At 38.4% G+C, this 13127-nt stretch overlaps 1 non-coding gene across 1 annotated transcript; it reads left to right on the plus strand.

The window, feature by feature from the left end:
* The first annotated feature begins 7605 nt into the window (after window positions 1–7605).
* LOC112719449 (small nucleolar RNA R71) lies at window positions 7606–7713 on the plus strand. Its single transcript, XR_003161751.1, has one exon. It is a non-coding gene; the product is annotated as a small nucleolar RNA R71 (small nucleolar RNA).
* The last annotated feature ends 5414 nt before the right edge of the window (window positions 7714–13127 follow it).

Raw genomic sequence — 13127 nt, forward strand, 5'->3', positions numbered from 1 at the left:
ATCTTAACAATCCCTGGTAATGGCACCAACAGCTTAGTGTTGTTGTTGGACCAAAAGAGTTACAGGCACTGTTAGAGAAGCTCACAACTCCGTTCAACTTAACCAGCAAGTGTACTGGGTCATCCAAGTAATACCTTACGTGAGTAAGGGTTGATCCCATAGAGATTGTTAGTATGAAGCAAGCTATGGTCACCTTGTAAATCTCAGTTAGGCAGATTAAATGGTTATGGATTTCGAAAATTAATAATAAACAGAAAATAAAATAGGATAGAAATACTTATGTAAATTAATGGTGGGGATTTCAGATAGGCGTGTGGAGATGCTAGAATCCTCTCGAATCTCTGTTTTCCTATTGCTTTCATCCAATTCTTCTTACTCCTTTCCATGGCAAGCTGTATGTAGGGCATCACCGTCATCAATGGCTACTTTTCATCCTCTCGGGAAAATGGTCCTATGCGCTGTCACTACATGGCTAATCGTCTAGAGGCATCACCCTTGACAATGGCTACATCCTATCCTCTCAGTGAAAATGGTACAAATGCTCTGTCACAACACGGCTAATCATCTGTCGGTTCTCAATCAGGTTGGAATAGAATCCATTGATTCTTTTGCGTCTGTCACTAATGCCCAGCCTTCAGGAGTTTGAAGCTCGTCACAGTCATTCAATTCCGGAATCCTACTCGGAATACCACAGACAAGGTTAGACTTTCCGGAATCCCATGAATGCCGCCATCTATCTAGCTTATACCACGAAGATTCTGTTGGGAAATCTAAGAGATATGCGCCCGGCCTAAAGTAGAACGGAAGTGGTTGTCAGTCACACGCGTTCATAGGTGAGAATGATGATGAGTGTCACGGATCATCACGTTCTTCAAGTTGAAGTGCAACGTATATCTTGGAATAAGAATAAAAGAGAATTGAATAGGAAGTAATAGTAATTGTATTGAAACTTGAGGTACAGCAGAGCTCCACACCCTTAATCTATGCTGTGTAGAAACTCCACCGTTGAAAATACATAAGTGAAAGGTTCAGGCATGGCCGAATGGCCAGCCCCCATGAAGGTGATCAAAATACCGAATGGTCAAAAGACAACTAATACAATAGTTAAATGTCCTATATATACTAGACTAGCTACTAGGGTTTACATGAGTAGGTAATTGATGCATAAATTCACTTCCGAGGCCCACTTGGTGTATGCTTGGGCTGAGCTTGATCTATCCACGAGCTGAGGCTTTTCTTGGAGTTGAACGCCGAGTTATAGCGTGTTTCTGGCGTTCAACTCCGGGTTGTGACGTGTTTCTGGCGTTTAACTCCAGACAGCAGCATGTACTTGGCGTTGAGCGCCACTTTACGTCATCAATTCCTGAATAAATTATGAACTATTAATATTGCTGGAAAGCTCTGGATGTCTACTTTCCAACGCCATTAAGAGCGCGCCATTTAGCATTCTGTAGCTCCAGAAAATCCATTTTGAGTGCAGGGAGGTCAGATTCCAACAGCATCAGCAGTCCTTTTGTCAGCCTTTTTCAGAGTTTTGCTCAAGTCCCTCAATTTCAGCCAGAAATTACCTGAAATCACAGAAAAACACACAAACTCATAGTAAAGTCCAGAAATGTGAATTTAACATAAAAACTAATGAAAACATCCCTAAAAGTAGCTTGAACTTACTAAAAACTACCTAAAAACAATGCCAAAAAGCGTATAAATTATCCGCTCATCAAAGATAAATAAAGCATAAAATAGAGATAGAGATACTTATGTAATTCATTAGTGGGAATTTTAGATAAGCGCATGAAGATACTGTATTCCTTCTGAATCTCTGCTTTCCTACTGCTTTTTTCCAATCATTCTTACTCCTTTCCATGGCAAGCTATATGTAGGGCGTCACCGTTGTCAATGGCTACTTCCCATCCTCTCTGTGAAAATGGTCCAAATGCGCTGTCACAGCACGGCTAATCATCTGTCGGTTCTCGATCATGACGGAATAAGATCCATTGATCATTTTGCGTCTGTCACTATGCCCAACACTCGCGAGTTTGAAGCTCGTCACAGTCATCCCATCCAGATCATACTCGGAATACCATAGACAAGGTTTAGACTTTCTGGATCTCAAGAATGCTGCCAATGGATTCTAGCTTATACCACAAAGACTCTGATCTCATGGAATGGGAGGCTCGGTTGTCAGGTGAGGCAACCATGCGTCGTGGGTCAGGAATCCAAGAGATACACACTCTAGCTTTCGTAGGTAGAACGGAAGTGTTTGTCAGGCACGCGTTCACAAGTGAGAATGGTGATGAGTGTCACGGATCATCACATTCATCAAGTTGAAGTGTGAATGAATATCTTAGAATAAGAATAAGCATGAATTGAATAGAAAACAGTAGTAATTGCATTAATACTCGAGGAACAGCAGAGCTCCACACCCTTAATCTATGGTGTGTAGAAACTCCACCGTTGAAAATACATAAGTGATAGAGGTCTAGGCATGGCCGTGAGGCCATCCCCCAAGGTCTAAGAACTAAAGTCCCAAGATGATCTAAGCCATTTAGAGTTCTCTAGCTCCAGAAAATCCATTTCGAGTGCAGGAAGGTTAGAATCCAATAGCATCAGCAGTCCTTTGTCAGCCTCCTATCAGATTTTTGCTCAGGTCCCTCAATTTCAGCCAGAAAATACTTAAAATCATAAAAAAACACACAAACTCATAGTAAAGTCCAGAAATGTGAATTTTGCATAAAAACTAATAAAAACATCCCTAAAAATAGCTAAATCTTACTAAAAATACCTAAAAATAATGCCAAAAAGCGTATAAATTATCCGCTCATCACAACACTAAACTTAAATTGTTGCTTGTCCCCAAGCAACTGAAAATCAAATAGGATAAAAATAAGAGAATATACTATAAATCTCAAAATATCAATGAATATTAGTTCTAATTAGATGAGCGAGACTTGTAGCTTTTTGCTTCTAAACAGTTTTGGCATTTCACTTTATCCTTAGAAGTTTAGAATGATTGGCATCCATAGGAACTCAGAGTTCAGATAGTGTTATTAATTCTCCTAGTTAAGTATGTTGATTCTTGAACATAACTACTTTTATGAGTTTTGGCCGTGGCCCTAAGCACTTTGTTTTCCAGTATTACCACCGGATACATAAATGCCACAGACACATGACTAGGTGAACCTTTTCAGATTGTGACTCAGCTTTGCTAAAGTTCCCAGTTAGAGATGTCCAGAGCTCTTAAGCACACTCTTTTTGCGTTGGATCACGACTTTAACCACTCAGTCTCAAGCTTTTCACTTGGACCTTCATGACACAAGCACATGGTTAGGGACAGCTTGATTTAGCCGCTTAGGCCTGGATTTTATTTCCTTGGGCCCTCCTATCCATTGATGCTCAAAGCCTTGGATCCTTTTTACCCTTGCCTTTTGGTTTTAAGGGCTATTGGCTTTTTCTGCTTGCTTCCTTTTTTTGCCAATTTTTTTCGCAAGCTTTTTCTTTTTCACTACTTTTTCTTGCTTCAAGAATCAATTTCATGATTTTTCAGATTATCAATAACATTTCTCTTTGTTCATCATTCTTTCAAGAGCCAACAATTTTAACATTCATAAACAACAAGATAAAAAATATGCACTGTTTAAGCATTCATTTAGAAAATAAAAGGTATTGTCACCACATCAATATGATTAAACTTATTTCAAGGATGAATTCGAAACTCATGTACTTTTTGTTCTTTTGTATTAGAAACATTTTTCATTTAAGAAAGGTGAAGGATTCATGGAATTATTCATAGCCTTAAGACATAGACACTAGACACTAATGATCATGTAATAAAGACATAAACATAGACAAACATGAAGCTCAAAAACCAAAAAACAAAGAGACAAGAACAAGGAAGTTAAGGAATGAGTCCACCTTAGTGATGGTGGCACCTTCTTCTTGAAGGACCAATGGTGTTCTTGAGCTCCTCTATGTCTCTTCCTTGCTTTTGTTGCTCCTCCCTCATAGCTCTTTGATCTTCTCTAATCTCATTGAGAATGATGGGGTGTTCTTGGTGTTCCACCCTTAATTGGTTCATGTCATAACTCAATCCTTCTAGGAAAGTGTTGAGTTATTCCCAATAGTTATTTGGAGGAAAATGCATCCCTTGAGGCATCTCAGGGATTTCTTGATGATGAGCTTCCTCATGCGTCTTTTGAGATCCATGAATAGGCTCTCTTGTCTGTTCCATCCTCTTCTTAGTATGGGCTTGTCCTCCTCAATGAGGATGTCTCCTTCTATGACAACTCCAGCTAAGTTGCATAGATGGCAAATGAGATGAGGAAAAGCTAGCCTTGCCAAGGTGGAGGGCTTTTCGACTACTTTGTAGAGTTCTAGAGAGATGACTTCATGAACTTCTACTTCCTCTTCAATCATGATGGCCCAATCCACAGTTACTTTGGATCAGTTGCTAGTGGGGATGATGGAGCGTTGGATGAACTCCAACCATCCTCTAGCCACAGGCTTAAGGTCCAGTCTTCTCAATTGAACCGGCTTGTCTTTTGAGTCTCTTTTCCATTGAGCTCCTTCCACACATATGTCCATGAGGACTTGGTCCAACCTTTGATCAAAGTTGACCCTTCTAGTGTAGGGGCGTGCGTCTTCTTGCATCATAGGCAAGTTGAACGCCAACCTTACGTTCTCCAAACTGAAATCTAAGCATTTTCCCCTAACCATTGTAAGCCAATTCTTTGGGTTTGGGTTCATGCTTTAATCATGGTTCCTAGTGATCCATGTGTTTATATAGAACTCTTGAACCGTTAAGATTCTAACTTGTTGAATGGGATTGGAGAGAACTTCCCATCCTCTTCTTCTAATCTCTTGTCGGATCTCCGGATATTTGCCCTTTTTGAGCTTAAAAGGGACCTCAGGGATCACCTTTTTCTTGGCCACAACTTCACAGAAGTGGTCTTGATAGGCTTTTAAGATGAATCTTTCCATCTCCCATGACTCAAAGGTGGTAGCAATTGCCTTCCCTTTCCTCTTTCTTCAGGTTTCTCTGGCCTTAGGTGCCATCAATGGTTATGGAAAAACAAAAAAGCTATGCTTTTACCACACCAAACTTAGAATATTGCTCGTCCTCGAGCAAAAGAAGAAAGAATAGAAGAGAAGAAGAAGATATGGAGGAGAGGGAGAGAGGTGTGGGTTTCAGCCAAGGGGGAGAAGAGTGGGTAGTGCTATGTGAGAATGAAGAAGGATCGAGGGGTTTATGTAGTGGAGGGAGAGGGGTTTAGGTTTGGTCATTTAGGGTGGGTTTCGGTGGGAAAGAGATTTTGAATTTGAAGGTAGTGGGGTTTATGGGGAAGAGTGGATGGATGTGATTGGTGAAGGGGTAATGAGGAAGAGAGATTGAGGTGATTGGTGAAGGGTATAGTGTTATTGGATTGTGTGAAGAAGAGAGAAGTGGGGTAGGTGGGGATCCTGTGGGTCCACAGATCCTGAGGTGATCCTGTGGGGTCCACAGATCTTGAGGTGTCAAGGATTTCTCATCCCTACACCTTTTAGGCATGTAAAATGCCTTCTGTATGCAATCTTGGCATTTAACGCCAGACTGATGCTTGTTTCTGGCATTAAACGCCCAGATGTAGCCTCTTTCTGGCATTTAACGCTAGCTTGATGCTTGTTTCTGGCGTTAAACGCCAGCTTGATGCTTGTTTCTTGCGTTTAAACGCCAGACAGCTTTTCCTCCAGGGTGTGCTTTTTCTTCTGCTATTTTTTATTCTGTTTTAAATTTTTGCAATTGTTTTGTGACTCCACATGATAATAAACCTAATAAAACATAAAAGAACAATAGAAATATAAATAAATAAAAATTGGGTTGCCTCCTAATAAGTGCTTCTTTAATGTCAATAGCTTGATAGTGAGCTCTCATGGAGCTTCACAGATGTTCAGAGCATTGTTGGGACCTCCCAACACCAAACTTAGAGTTTGAATGTGGGGGTTCAACACCAAACTTAGAGTTTGGTTGTGGCCTCCCAACACCAAACTTAGAGTTTGATTATGGGGGCTTTGTTTGACTCTATATTGAGAGAAGCTTTTCATGCTTCCTCTCCATGGTTGCAGAGAAAGATCCTTGAGCTTTAAACACAAGGTAGTCCCCATTTAATTGAAGGACTAGCTCTCCTCTGTCAACATCAATCACAGCTCCTGCTGTGGCCAGGAAGGGTCTTCCAAGGATGATGCATTCATCATCATCCTTCCCAGTGTCTATGATTATGAAATCAGCAGGGATGTAAAGGCCTTTAACCTTCACCAACACGTCCTCTACCAATCCATAAGCTTGTTTTATTGACTTGTCTATCATCTCTAATGAGACTCTTGCAGCTTGTGCCTCAAAAATCTCCAGTTTCTCCATTATAGAGAGTGGCATAAGATTTATACCTGACCCCAGGTCACACAAAGCCTTCTCAAAGGTCATGGTGCCTATGGTACATGGTATTAAGAATTTACTAGGATCTTATTTCTTTTGAGGTAAAGTTTGTTGAACCCATGTATTTAGTTCACTAATGAGCAAAGGAGGTTCATCTTCCCAAGTCTCATTACCAAACAACTTGGCATTCAACTTCATGATGGCTCCTAGATATTGAGCAATTACTCTTCAGTTATATCTTCATCCTCTTCAGATGAAGAATAGTTCTCAGAGCTCATGAATGGCAGAATGAAGTTTAATGGAATCTCTATGGTCTCTATATGAGCCTCAAATTCCTTTAGGTCCTCAATAGGGAACTCCTTTCTGTCTGGAGGACGTCCCATAAGGTCTTCCTCATTGGGATTCACGTCCTCCCTTTCCTCTTTGGATTCGGCCATTTTGATTATATCAATGGCCTTGCACTCTCTTTTTGGATTCTCTTCTGTATTGCTTGGGAGAGTACTAGAAGGAGTTTCAGTGATTTTCTTACTCAGCTGACCCACTTGTGCCTCCAAGTTTCTAATGGAGGACCTTGTTTCATTCATGAAACGTAAAGTGGCCTTAGATAGATCAGAGACTATGTTTGCTAAGCTAGAGGGGCTCTGCTCATAATTCTCTGTCTGTTGCTGAGAAGATGATGGAAAAGGCTTGCTATTGCTAAACCTGTTTCTTCCACCATTATTAAAGCCTTGTTGAGGCTTTTTTTGATCCTTCCATGAGAAATTTGGATGATTTCTCCATGAGGGATTATAGATGTTTCCATAGGCTTCACCCATGTAATTCACCTCTGCCATTGCAGGGTTCTTAGGATCATAAGCTTCCTCTTCAGAAGATGCTTCTTTAGTACTGTTGGATGCATTTTGCAATCCATTTAGACTCTGAGAAATCATGTTGACTTGCTGAGTCAACATTTTATTCTGAGCCAATATGGCATTCAGAGCATCAATTTCAATAACTCCCCTCTTCTGAGGCGTCCCATTACTCACAGGATTCCTCTAAGAGGTGTACATGAATTGGTTATTTGCAACCATATCAATGAGTTCTTGAGCTTCTGCAGGCGTTTTCTTTAGGTGAATGGATCCACCTACAGAATGGTCCAGTGACATCTTAGAGAACTCACATAAACCATCATAGAATATATCCAAAATGGTCCACTCTAAAAGCATGTCAGAAGGACACTTTTTGGTCAACTGCTTGTATCTTTCCCAAGCTTCATAGAGGGATTCACCATCTTTTTGCCTGAAGGTCTGAACATCCACTCTAAGCTTGCTCAACTTTTGAGGAGGAAAGAACTTGGCCAAGAAGGCCGTAACCAGCTTATCCCAAGAGTCTAGGCTATCTTTAGGTTGTGAGTCCAACCATGTTCTAGCTCTGTCTCTTACAGCAAAAGGGAAAAAGCATAAGTCTATAGACTTCAGGATCTACTTCATTAGTCTTAACAGTATCACAGATCTGTAAGAATTCAGCTAAAAAATGATAGGGATCTTTTGATGGAAGTCCATGAAACTTGCAGTTCTGTTGCATTAGAGCAACTAGTTGAGGCTTCAGCTCAAAATTGTTTGCTCCAATGGCAGGGATTGAGATGCTTCTTCCATAAAAATTGGAAGTAGGTGTAGTATAATCACCAAGCATCCTCTTTGCATTATTGTTGTTGTCATTATTTTTGGCTGCCATCTCCTCTTCTTTTTCAAAAATTTCTGTAAGGTTTTCTCTGGATTGTTGTATTTTAGCTTTTCTTAGTTTCTTCTTCAGAGTCCTTTCAGGTTCTGGATCTGCTTCAACAACAATGTTCTTGTCCTTGCTCCTGCTCATATGAAAAAGAAGGGAACAGAAAATAATAATGGGGATCCTCTTTACCACCGTAGAGAGATTCCTTTATGTGAGTAGAAGAAAATAAGAAGAAAATTCGAACACAGGTAGAGGGGAGAAGAGGGTTCGAATTTTGAGTACAAGAGAAGTGTTATTAGATAAATAAATAAATAGAAGAAGATGAGAGAGAGAGAATTTCGAAAATTATTTTTAAAAAAAAAACTTTAGTGATTTTCGAAATTTAAGAGAAGAATTAAAATTAAAATTTGAAACAATTAGTTAATTAAAAGAATTTTGAAAAAGATAGATGGTGATTTTCGAAAATTAGAAAGAGAAAAGTGGTTAGGTGGTTTTGAAAAAGATAAGAAATAAACAAAAGGTTAATTAGTTAGTTGAGAAAGATTTGAAAATCAATTTTGAAAAGATAAGAAGTTAGAAAAGATTTTGAAATTGATTTTGAAAAAGATATGGTTTAAAAAAGATATGATTAAAAAGATATGATTGAAAAGATATTTTGAAAAAGATTTGAAAAAGAAATTAAAAAGATTTGATTTTTAAAATTAAAATTGATTACTTGACTAACAAGAAACTAAAAGATATGATCCTAAAATTTAAAGATTGAACCTTTCTTAACAAGAAAGTAACAAACTTCAAATTTTTGAATCAATCACATTAATTGTTAGTAAAGTTTTCAAAAATTATGAAATAAAATTAAGAAAAAGATTTTGAAAATCAATTTTTAAAATTTTCGAAAAATAATAAGAAAAATGAAAAAAGATTTGATTTTTGAAAAAGATTTTGAAAAGATAGGGTTTTTAAAATTGAAATCTTGACTTGACTAACAAGAAACAACTTATTTTAAAATTTTTTGACTAAGTCAACCCAAAGATTTCAAAAATTATGAGTAAAACAAAGAAAAGATATTTTTTGATTTTTTTGAATTTTTAATGATGAGAGAGAAGAACACTAAAATGACTCACAACATGAAAAATTAAGATCAAAACAAAGAAAACATGCAAGAACACTATGAATGTCAAGATGAATACCAAGAACACTTTGAAGATCATGATGAACATGAAGATTCATTTTTGAAAAATTTTCAAGAGAGGAAAACATGCAAGACACCAAACTTATAAATTTTTCAAGTTTAGACACTTTGAATGCAAAAATGCATATGAAAAATAACAAAAGACACAAAACAAGAAAATATGAAGATCAAACAAGAAGACTTACCAAGAAAAACTTGAAGATCATGAAGAACACCATGCATGAGTTTTCGAAAAATGCACAAATTTTAAAAACATGCAATTGACACCAAACTTAAAAATTGACACTACACTCAAACAAGAAACACAAAAATATTTTTTTATTTTTATGATTTTATAATTTTTTTGTATTTTTTTCGAAAATTAATTTTTTGAAAAACGAAAACAAAGAAAAAAAAATTTTTTGAAAAAAAATTTTGAAAACTTTTTGGAAAAAAATTAGAAGAAAATTACCTAATATGAGCAACAAGATGAACCATCAGTTGTCCAAACTCAAACAATCCCCGGCAACGGCGCCAAAAACTTGGTGCACGAAATTGTGATCTCAATGGCGCCATCAACTTGGTACACACCATTGTAATATCACTCTTTTTCACAACTTCGCACAAACTAACCAGCAAGTGCACTGGGTCGTCCAAGTAATAAACCTTACGTGAGTAAGGGTCAATTCCACGGAGATTGTTGGTATGAAGCAAGCTATGGTCATCTTGTAAATCTCAATCAGGCGGATTCTAATGGTTATAATGGTTTTCAAAAATTAAAGATAAATAAAACATAAAATAGAAATAGAGATACTTATGTAATTCATTAGTGGGAATTTCAGATAAGCGCATGAAGATACTATATTCCTTCTAAATCTCTGCTTTCATCCAATCATTCTTACTCCTTTCCATGGCTACTTCCCATCCTCTCTTAGTGAAAATGGTCCAAATGCGCTGTCACAGCACGGCTAATTATCTGTCGGTTCTCGATCATGTCGGAATAGGATCCATTGATCCTTTTGCGTCTGTCACTACGCCCAACACTCGCGAGTTTGAAGCTCATCATAGTCATCCCATCCAGATCCTATTCGGAATACCACAGACAAGGTTTAGACTTTCCGAATCTCAAGAATATTGCCAATGGATTCTAGCCTATACCACGAAGACTCTGATCTCACGGAATGGGAGGCTCGGTTGTCAGGCGAGGCAACCATGCGTCGTGGGTCACGAATCCAAGAGATACACACTCTAGCTTTCGCAGGTAGAACAGAAGTGTTTGGCAGGCACGCATTCATAAGTGAGAATGGTGATGAGTGTCATGGATCATCACATTCATCAGGTTGAAGTGCGAATGAATATCTTAGAATAAGAATAAGCATGAATTGAATAGAAAACAGTAGTAATTGCATTAATACTCGAGGAACAGCAGAGCTCCACACCCTTAATCTATGGTGTGTAGAAACTCTACCATTGAAAATACATAAGTGATAGAGGTCCAGGCATGGCCGTGACGCCAGCTCCCAAGGTCTAAGAACTAAACGTCCCAAGATGATCTAAGGATATTCCAAAGATGAAAACACAATAGTAAAAAGTTTTATTTATACTAAACTAGCTACTAGCAAAAATAAGTCTAAGTGCAAAAATACATTTTTGGGGCCCACGTTGGTGTGTTCTTGGGCTGAGCTTGAGCTTTACACATGCAGAGGCTTCTCTTGGGGTTAAACGCCAAGTTGTAACGTATTTTTGGCGTTTAACTCTGTGTTGTGACGTGTTTCTGGCGTTTTACTCCAGATTGCAGCATAGAGCTGGAATTGAACGCCAGTTTGCGTCCTCTAAGCTCGAATAGGTATGGACTATTATATATTGCTGGAAAGACCTGGATGTCTACTTTCCAAGGTTGCGAGAACCGGACCGGTCAATAAACCGGTGAGGTTACTGGTTCAATGGTTCACTGGTTCGACCGGGATTCAACCAGGGTTCAATCGGTTTAATTAAATATTAAATAAAATTATTAAACTTAATAAAATTCAATAATTTCTAACTTAATAATCTTACGCACACACGATTAGCCAATACAAGTAGAAGATACCCATTGAATGCATTCAAATAATAAATGACACAACAGGTGAACCTATCTTCTGAATGACAACATAGTTTACACAGCATGGAAAAATTACTTTTTTTAAAGTATTGATTATTGAACAAGACTTGAACCATCTATAACAACAACTAAAAAATTGAAGTAAATGACATACCGTCAACATCAAATGCCACATACTATCATCATGCACTCCATCTGACACCACCAGCACAACATGGCATATAGATGCAAGTAGAACAACAAGCTATAAAGATTCCTTGCAGCACCACAACATAGTCAAATTCATCAGATTATAGCAATATAAGTAATAAAAATTATCAATTGTGATCAAGTTAATACATGATTGGATTTTCATCGGAAAGAAAGAGGGAAAAATTGGGAGTCAATGTTTACCTGAATATTCATAATCTCATGAGCCAATTCAGCTGACAGTGATTCTCCAGTTATCACTGAAATCGTCGAAGAGCCATCCGGTCTCATCATCTTAGCTAAAATCGAAGCACTAAACACAGGCTACAAATGCAAAACAAAAAGCATAAACCAGAACACAACAATTCAAGCTACGAACTAAGATATCATGGGTGCATACTTGAGTATCAAGAAGAACAATACGTTCAGAAGATGCCCTAGGTTCAATGCCAGTAGAACAATGCCTTGCCATGGCTCTGGTCTCTTCAGACTGTGTGGAAAAAGGTGGTAGCATCCCTGTAAGCTTACACACACATCAAATCAGAGTTGAACACATGGATTATGGAAATTACAACACAATAATCAAGCTCAACTAGGAAAACATTAATTCAATAAATTAAATTGCGTGAAGAATAAACTGACCAGGTGAAGTTGAATCAAAACCATAAATTTCGTTCATAATAGTTGATTTTCCAGCTCCAGATGGCCCAATCACCCCAATCACAGTGAAATCAGTATTCTCAGTCAAAAATTGCGAACATTTTCAAAATCCAGTTGCTAAGTTTACTTTTTCTTTTTTTCGATCTCTGTGACCTAATTGTAAAGACTATAATAAAAGCAAAGAAAGACGAATGCAGAGAGAGATTTACAGGGAGAAAGTGATCGATGTGGAAATCGCAGGAATCGGAGAGAAGGTTGAGGGATGCAACAGAAGGAAGATGAGAATGGAGCTGCGCAGCTTCATCATCGGCGGCTCCGCCACAGGAAAATTTATCGGTGGCGCTGCTGGCCTTGTGAATGGTGGGTGAGGGGGGAAGAAAGGGGAGGCTGGGAGCTTGGGTGTTTGGTGGCTGAGTGATTAGTGATTAGGGTTAGGTTAACGACTCCGCCATTTTTTACTTTTTTTTTTAAATAGCCAAAATGACGTCGTTTTGCTTTTAAATTTCCAAACCATTGAACCGCCAAAAAACCGGACGGTTCTTCCAGTTCACCAGTTCATCGCCGGTTCGACCGGTTTTTTCACCGGTTCTTTACTATTCGGTTTTTGAGGTTACCCGGACTGGCTAGGTAACCGGTTTCTGATTTTTCCGGTTGAACCAGTTGGTCCGGTCCGGTTTTCAGAACCATGCTACTTTCCAACGCAATTGAGAGGGTGCCATTTGGAGTTCTGTAGCTCCAGAAAATCCATTTCGAGTGTAGGAAGGTCAGAATCCAACAGCATCAGCATTCTTTGTCAGCCTCCTATCAGATTTTTGCTCAGGTCCCTCAATTTCAGCCATAAAATACCTGCAATCACAAAAAAAACACACAAACTCATAGTAAAGTCCAGAAATATG

This window comes from Arachis hypogaea, chromosome 10 (genome assembly GCF_003086295.3).
Source record: "Arachis hypogaea cultivar Tifrunner chromosome 10, arahy.Tifrunner.gnm2.J5K5, whole genome shotgun sequence".
NCBI lineage: Eukaryota > Viridiplantae > Streptophyta > Magnoliopsida > Fabales > Fabaceae > Arachis > Arachis hypogaea.